We start from the raw sequence: 8,595 nt of genomic DNA, 5'->3' as shown, positions 1-8,595 counted from the left end.
ATTTATATATATTGAAAAAAAATTATATGCGAAATATCCTGCGGTGAAATTTGAGCCCCGCTATCGTGCCAAGTCTACAGTAAAATTGCCATGTCTAGTAAACCTTTACCAAACATCTCCAATGACTGTCGATAGGCGACAGCTTCTGAATTTGAAAGCGGTAGTGTCGCCGTCGTAGTACAGGACAATAGACAAGCATTCTACTATTCTAGTATAAGTGACAACCTGTTGGCGATCATATTAGCCATGCTTATCAGTCATGATATAGTATTTTTCTCTCACAACAAAACAACATCAGCCGGCTTATAAGCCACAGAAACTATCAAGCGAACAGGGTGAACATTCCTTGCTTAACTACATGCTTCTTTGTAAAATTATACTAGTTGTAAGCAGGATCAGATAATAGGAACTCCACAAAATTTGATAGCCTTCCTTGCTTGTATTTGTTTTTCACTATTTTGGGTAATTTCCCTTGTTTGTTAGTTTCATGTGTCCATCAACAAGACAGTAACTGAATTGTGAACAGGCAGCAACCAAGATGCCAAGAGTGCAATTTGGAGGCAAGATTAAACTGAACATCAGTAAACCAACAACAACAACAACAACAACAACAAAGCCTTTAAGTCCCAAACAAGTAGGGGTAGGCTAGAGTTAAAACCCAACAGAAGCAATCAAGGTTCAGGCACGTGAATAGCTGTCTTCCAAGCACTCCTATCTAAGGCTAAGTCTTTGGGTATATTCCATCCTTTCAAGTCTCCTTTTATTGTCTCTACCCAAGTCAACTTCGGTTTTCCTCTGCCTCTCTTCACGTTACTATCCCGACTTAAGATTCCACTACGCACCGGTGCATCTGGAGGTCTCCGTTGCACATATCCAAACCATCTCAACCGGTGTTAGACAAGCTTTTCTTCAATTAGCTCTACCCCTAATCTCTCACGTATATCATCGTTCCGAACTCGATCCCTTCTTGTATGACCGCAAATCCAACGCAACATACGTATTTCCACGACACTTAGCTGTTGAATATGTCGTCTTTTCGTAGGCCAACATTCTGCACCATACAACATAGCAGGTCTAATCGCCGTCCTATAAAACTTGCCTTTTAGCTTCTGTGGTACCCTTTTGTCACATAGGACACCAGACGCTTGCCGCCACTTCATCCACCCTGCTTTGATTCTATGGCTAACATCTTCATCAATATCCCCGTCCCTCTGTAGCATTGATCCTAAATATCGAAAAGTATCCTTCCTAAGCACTACTTGACCTTCCAAACTAACATCTTCCTCCTCTCGAGTAGTAGTGCTGAAGTCACATCTCATATACTCAGTTTTAGTTCTACTAAGTCTAAAACCCTTGGACTCCAAAGTCTCCCGCCATAACTCCAGTTTCTGATTCACTCCTGTTCGGCTTTCATCAACTAGCACTACATCGTCCGCGAAAAGCATACACCAAGGGATGTCCCCTTGTATGTCCCTTGTGACTTCATCCATCACTAAAGCAAACAAATAAGGGCTCAAAGCTGACCCTTGATGTAATCCTATCCTAATCGAGAAGTCATCTGTGTCTCCATCACTTGTTCGAACTCTAGTCACAACATTGTTGTACATGTCCTTAATGAGCCCGACGTACTTCATTGGGACTTTATGTTTGTCCAAAGCCCACCATATAACATTCCTTGGTATTTTATCATAAGCCTTCTCCAAGTCAATAAAAACCATGTGTAGGTCATTCTTCTTCTCCCTATACCGCTGCATAACTTGTCTTATTAAGAAAATGGCTTCCATGGTTGACCTTCCGGGCATGAAACCAAATTGGTTCATAGAGACCCGCGTTATTGCTCTCAAGCGATGCTCGATAACTCTCTCCCATAGCTTCATAGTATGGCTCATCAACTTAATTCCCCGGTAATTTGTACAACTTTGAATATCCCCTTTATTCTTGTAGATCGGTACCAATATACTTCTCCTCCACTCATCAGGCATCTTGTTCGATCGAAAAATATGGTTGAACAGCTTGGTTAACCATACTACAGCTATGTCCCCAAGGCATCTCCACACCTCGATTGGGATACCATCCGGTCCCATCGCCTTACCTCCTTTCATCCTTTTCAACGCCTCTCTGACCTCAGATTCTTGGATTCTCCGCACAAAGCGCCTATTGGTGTCATCAAAAGAGTCATCCAACTGAAAGGTTGTGTCCATATTCTCACCATTGAACAATTTGTCAAAATACTCTTGCCATCGATGTCGGATCTCATCCTCCTTTACCAAGAGATGCTCCCTTTCATCCTTAATGCACTTAACTTGGTTGAAGTCCCGTGTCTTTCTCTCACGAACCCTAGCCATCCTATAAATGTCCTTCTCTCCTTCCTTCGTACTCAAATATTGGTAAAGATCCTCGTACGCTCTACCCTTTGCCACACTTACAGCTCGCTTTGCAGTCTTCTTTGCCACCTTATACTTCTCTATGTTGTCCACACTCATGTTATGGTACAAGCGTCTATAGCATTCTTTCTTCTCCTTAATAGCCCTTTGGACTTCCTCGTTCCACCACCAAGTATCTTTATCCTCGCGTCCCCTTCCTTTGGTTACTCCACACACCTTTGAGGCTACCTTCCGAATGTTGGTTGCCATCTTGTCCCACATATTGTTTATGTCGTCTTCTTCCTTCCAAGAGCCCTCTTTGATAACCCTTTCCCTAAATACCTCTGACGTCTTCCCTTTCAGTTTCCACCACTTTGTTCTTTCAATCTTAGCTTGTTTATCCCTACGGGCACACACCTAAAAACGAAAATCTGTCACCACAAGCTTATGTTGAGAAACAACACACTCCCCTGGTATCACCTTGCAATACAAGCATGCTCGTTTGTCTTTTCTTCTTGTGAGGACAGAGTCAATCTGGCTACAGTGTTGTCCGCTACTGAAGGTCACTAGTTTGTCCTTTCTTCTTGTGAGGACAAAGTCAATCTGGCTACAGTGTTGTCCGCTACTGAAGGTCACTAGATGAGATTCTCTCTTTCTAAAGAAAGTGTTGGCTATCATCAGGTCAAAAGCTAACGCAAAGTCCAGAACTTTCTCCCCCTCCTGATTCCTACCACCATACCCAAAACCTCCATGAACTGCCTCGAAACCTGCGCTTGTAGTACCTACATGCCCATTAAGATCTCCTCCTATAAAAAGCTTCTCACTACTAGGTATAGCTCTAACCAAGCCATCTAAGTCTTCCCAGAACTGTCTCGTAGCACTCTCGTCGAGGCCTACTTGGAGGGCATACGCACTAATTACGTTCAAGACCATATCACCAACGAGAAGCTTGACTAAGATAATCCTATCTCCTTGCCTTCTCACTCCCACCACACCATTCCTGAGGCTCTTATCAATCAAAACTCCTACTGCATTTCTATTCGCGACTGTCCCTATGTACCAAAGCTTGAAACCTGTATTGTCCACCTCCTTCGCCTTCTGACCCTTCCATTTAGTCTCTTGAACGCATAATATATTTACACGCCTCCTAGTCGCGGTATCAACTAATTCTCTTAACTTACCTGTAAGTGACCCTACATTCCAACTACCTAAACAAATCCTAGTTGGTTCGACTAGCTTCCTTACCCTTCGCACCCGTCGACTCTAATGCGAAGACCCTTCATCATTTTTCACTACACCCGAGCGCCGATGTAGCGCACCACTAAGGAAGCGACGACCCGATCCTTGGTTACTTGACACCATGCCCAGATCACGACACGGCGCGTCACGGGGGTGACGACCCGACCCTTGCCCATTTAACACCATACCCGGGTTCCGATATGGCACGTCGCTAAGGGGGTTACGCCCCAACGATTTTCTTTCGGGTTTCATCTCCATTTAAGTGGCTAAGTTTTTACATTGGCTCGCCACGCCTAACACAACCCTCCTCCTTTACCAGGGCTTGGAACCTGCTATGCTGGGACACCAAAGGCGCCCCACCATAGGCGGAGTTAACATCAGTAAACCAAAATATCATCTTTTCTGTAACATCCATAGCACAATCAATCGAATCATACATTTTCAACTCCGTACAGAAGCAGCACAAGAACAATAAAACCTATAAAAAAAAGACAGTGTACACTAGCTTCATTTTTCAGTGAAAAATGGTAAAATTCCTTAGCTAACACAAACCTCATCTCATCCACCTACACAATGAACTTTATTGCCTTCAAACAAACTAGGTCCAAACCTCGTCATGTTGAGCACAACGTCCTGTTTGGTCATATAGAACTCCCCAACCTTCTCCCATCCACTGTTCCTTATGGCTTCTGGATCTTTTATCACCGTATGGTTCCCGCCATACTTCTCCAGTAGTGTGCTCTCATCTGGATTGATGCTGTACTGCACGTGTCTTAGGCCCATGTCCCTTGCAGGTGCACCGTAGAATCTGTTAGCCATGAACTCAATCCCGTAGGGTACAACGTGCACCAACACTGTACCTGACCTCAGGAACACCATGTTAGTCAAGGCCGCACCGTGAACACCCATCATTGCATCACATGAGTCAACTAGGCGGACAAATTCCTCAAGATTAGAATCAATCCTTGGATCTGCCCTGACCACCTCGAAACCAAACCAATCAAGCCCTCGCAAAACATCAGGCATATTCATGTCTTGCCCCGGTCAATGAGCATTATCCGGGCTTCTTTTCAAAGTCATCTTTGTCAGCCCTGTATGGTATATCCACTTCAGGTGCAGGTAATCCATAGGCTTCACGGACAAACAAACGGAAATCCATCATTGTGTAGTTCTGCAGTGTAGAGTTTGGATCAATACCAAGATCCCGGTGGCTCCTCAGCCCAACAATGACATGTGGATAGCATCTGACCTCCTCGTCTGCATCAAAATCAATAATATTGTGTCTCGTGAGGCGATGAAAAATTGCTGAGTATTTCTTGATGAACCAGGGCTGATTATTGGTGATAAGTAGTTGGACATCTTGGTCAAACTGGCGGGCAGTAAGAAACAGAGGGGCAAGAACATCACTGAAGTCATGCCAGACATTCGCTGTAAACCCACCTAATGCAAAGACAATGGCCGTTATGGCATGCCTGGATGTGCAACTTGGCACCTGTTGGGAAGCCTTCAGGGTTTTGACAGTCACCTTCTTGATCCATGGAAGGCTTTTCCGTGACTGTGCTGGAATATTCCACTCTTCATCATTGGAAGTAAGGGACTGTGGGACATACATTACAGTGGAGGAGCGACCAATGGTGCGAGCATCACCACAAAGCTCACAGATGTCGAAGCGCTGGTTGGAGAGATCACAGACGGTTGTTCCGGTTCGAGGTGTGCATGTTGTGTTCTGAACTAAACCTGTTGGTCAATAATATGCAGCCGGCAGTTTTAAATGTTAGTACATGTAATTATTAAACAATTGATGGTTTCTGTTTTCTGAAACAATAGCGACTGACACTGCGAGCAAAGAAAGGGTTTGGCTTTGGCTGATACAGAGTTGTTCCATAAGGACTAAATTATAGGACATAAATATGGGGATACCACCACATCGTGGGAGCATCTAGGGAAAACAAAAGAGGAACTCAATGGAATAAGCTCTAATGGTATACCTATCGCGCATGTAGACTGTGACAACAAATGACCTATGTACGAATTGGATAAGTATGCAGTTCAGGATAAAGTTACTATGTACTTTAATGGCCATCAAATCACATCAGTAACGAAATATCTGATGATGCATGATTTGCTTTCATTGTGCAATATCGTAGAAGATTAGAAAATGCCTCAAAAGCATCATGTAGTGCTACTGTAAAACACAACCAAATCAAACCAAAATGTTCAGCTGGACTTAGATTGGATAAATTCTTCAGGTACAAAATACATTTCATCTTTTAGATTCTGTGCAATGGAACTTCCATTTCTTGATTACAGTTATAGATCAAAATGTGTAGATAAGTCATATTTTATGAGAATAATATTTAATAAGATCAACCTCAAAAGTACTTCTATATCTCTATGATTTTATTAATATTTTGTTAGTATATATTTAGATAAAGAAATGGAGAAAAGTGATGAAGGGACTGTGTCCATCTCCTATAAACAAGCAAATAAGACTGGAGATGGTAGTCCTTTACTCCAAAATAACTCAAAATGCAACATCCTCTGTATGCCACACCTTAATTCGTTAAGATACATTTCGTTGGACAAAGTGGAAGGGTGTAATTATGTGAAGCCAGCATTGTTTCATTAAAAGAAATCAAATTTCATGGAAAGGCATGTTTCAAACTTTCCATGGTATACTTTCGAAAGTATAAATGGATTAGGAAACATTGCATCTGTTAAATACAGAAGTAGATCTAATCCAAGAAACCAGAAAAGCATGGGTGCTAGTGGGATACTTCTAGTTGTACTAATGTATTTTCGTTTCCTTCAATGAAGCACCATGCCTTTGTTTGATACAATAATAAATGTTCCTATTTCAGCACTTGAAACTCTGATGTCCTATTATCCATGATAAATGAACATTGTGCTATATTTAGAAATAAAAACAAAAAGAAAACACGATTTATGCTTTTCTGTGACATTTTTACAAAATAACTTCATAAAAAGCATATTGGTTGCCAATCAAACCTTTTTTTCTTTGTGGGAATTCATTTGTGACAGGTTAATTCTAAGCCCTCTGCTGTAAGCTAAGGCTTTGAAAAGACAAGCTTTATGGAGGATCTAAGCAAATATAAATAAATGCAGTCATCATACTTAGTCCTCAAAGTGAATTAATTATCGCCCTCAGATAACATGCTAACACGGTATATCTAAACTTCGAAAGTGTGATCCTACAGGTATACATAAAAAATTTGTTGCAATCTTCCCTCCGATTCTTTGTACCAATGTAGCCCAAGACTATGAAACTTTTAACTTGTTTAATTTTCACAGCTATTGCCCTCAAACAACTTTTGGAAGTTAGGAGCACAAGACTTCCAAACACATGGACCATCAGTACGAATAATTAGCTGCTAAATGTAAGAAATGTCTACAACAAATGATAATTTACATGTGGTTCAACTAAAGCATATCACTAGCTTTTATCTTTATTTTTATTCCATTGGAAGCAAGGGCTTTACTAACCAATCACAAGCACGCCATTTTTCCCTTTAACTGCCCTTTTTACTCAGTGCCGGATAGCACAGGTGAAGTTGGAACACTCTATCTTTGCTATACTAGTCCAGCCTTGTGGTACAGAATTTTGTATTTACCCAGCAGTGTATTCACAGCATAGAAACAAACCATGCAAATAGAGATGTGTCTGCACAGTACCTGACTTAGCAGTGGTTTCTTCTCATTCCTGGTCCTGTGGGGGCGATTGCTTCTCTTCAGGTTCTAGATGTGAGTCCAGAAAACAAGTATAGACAGTGTGAGCTGCATTAGTAGCATCTGGAAACTTCACGATGATACCAGGGCGGCATACCAGATCCTCCAGTGCTTCTTTCTAGTTGGGCCGGCACTGCGTTGCTGTCCCTCCCTCGCCTGCTGCAGGCATGGTGCCTTGGAAAGCTTGATTGGGCTCTACATTTCGCCAACTCACGAGATTCAGAACTTCAAATTAGCTAGTCACCTCAGATTGGGACATGAAATAGTAGTAAGAGAAGTAACAATGCCAAACCAGAATTTCCATCATCCAATTCTTGATCAGATGCCGCTGTTGCAAGATCCTCCTTGTTGGGAGATCCACTGGTTGCTGCACCTTGGAAACCAAATTATCAAATCCGACCAATCCGGTCCGGATTCCAAAACCCAAACCCCACCAACTAAAACAGAACCAAAAAAAAAACTTTCTTGCTTTGACAAGACCTCCTTCCAGCCATGAACAAGTAAGACAAGGGAATAAGTTTTGAAGCCACATAGATTCGATTTTACCTGTGGATTCCGACTTATCGCGCACTGGCCGGGTGTTACCCACATTTACGGCAGTGAACTCCGAGGTGGCTACGAGTCCCAATAAACTCTAGTAAGAACACACGTACAAATTCGGTGATAGGGGGGAAGAAAGCAAGAGAAGAAAGATGCAGTAGCTGTCAAACTGTAACCATCGAAAGCTCACCGTTTGGATCCTGCGAGAACAGGCCGGAGAATACGACGACGGCAAGGACGGCCGTGACAAGAACGGCAGCGAACGGCGCGACGAGCCGGTGACGCCAGATGCGCTGCTTCACCATGCTCTTGGCCGCCGTGGGCGACCCCATGCCGCCGCTACTTTTCCTTCCTGGCCGCTGGCCACCTCGCTATAGTCAACTTCTCGTGTTCTGTTCTGTTTCGGTTTCTGATTCTACTTCCTGGAGCTGGATCAATTAATTAGCGATGTGCTTGATTAGTCTCATGAGTCTAGTCTGGTTGCAGATGCCAAGGGCATTTTCTAGTGAATTTTACGGGCTGTCCTTAACTTTATCGGTTCTCAACTACTCCCTCCGTCCAAGAGAGTGTCATTCTCGCTTTGCCGAACATTGTTAACTTTATCTAAATATATATAGGAAAATATTAATATTTATGATGTATAATCAGTATTATTAAATAAATCGTTGAATATATTTTTATAATATAAATTTATTTAGAGATATAC

At 42.4% G+C, this 8,595-nt stretch overlaps 1 pseudogene; it reads right to left on the bottom strand.

Annotated features, from left to right (window-relative positions):
* Positions 1 to 4,005: 4,005 nt before the first annotated feature.
* Positions 4,006 to 8,361, bottom strand: LOC136473820 (beta-1,2-xylosyltransferase XYXT1-like; annotated as a pseudogene).
* Between the last annotated feature and the right edge of the window lie 234 nt (positions 8,362 to 8,595).

Source organism: Miscanthus floridulus, chromosome 8 (genome assembly GCF_019320115.1).
Source record: "Miscanthus floridulus cultivar M001 chromosome 8, ASM1932011v1, whole genome shotgun sequence".
NCBI classification, from domain to species: domain Eukaryota; kingdom Viridiplantae; phylum Streptophyta; class Magnoliopsida; order Poales; family Poaceae; genus Miscanthus; species Miscanthus floridulus.
Note: the sequence above shows the minus strand (reverse complement) of the source record. Positions and strands in the feature narration are given on the sequence as shown.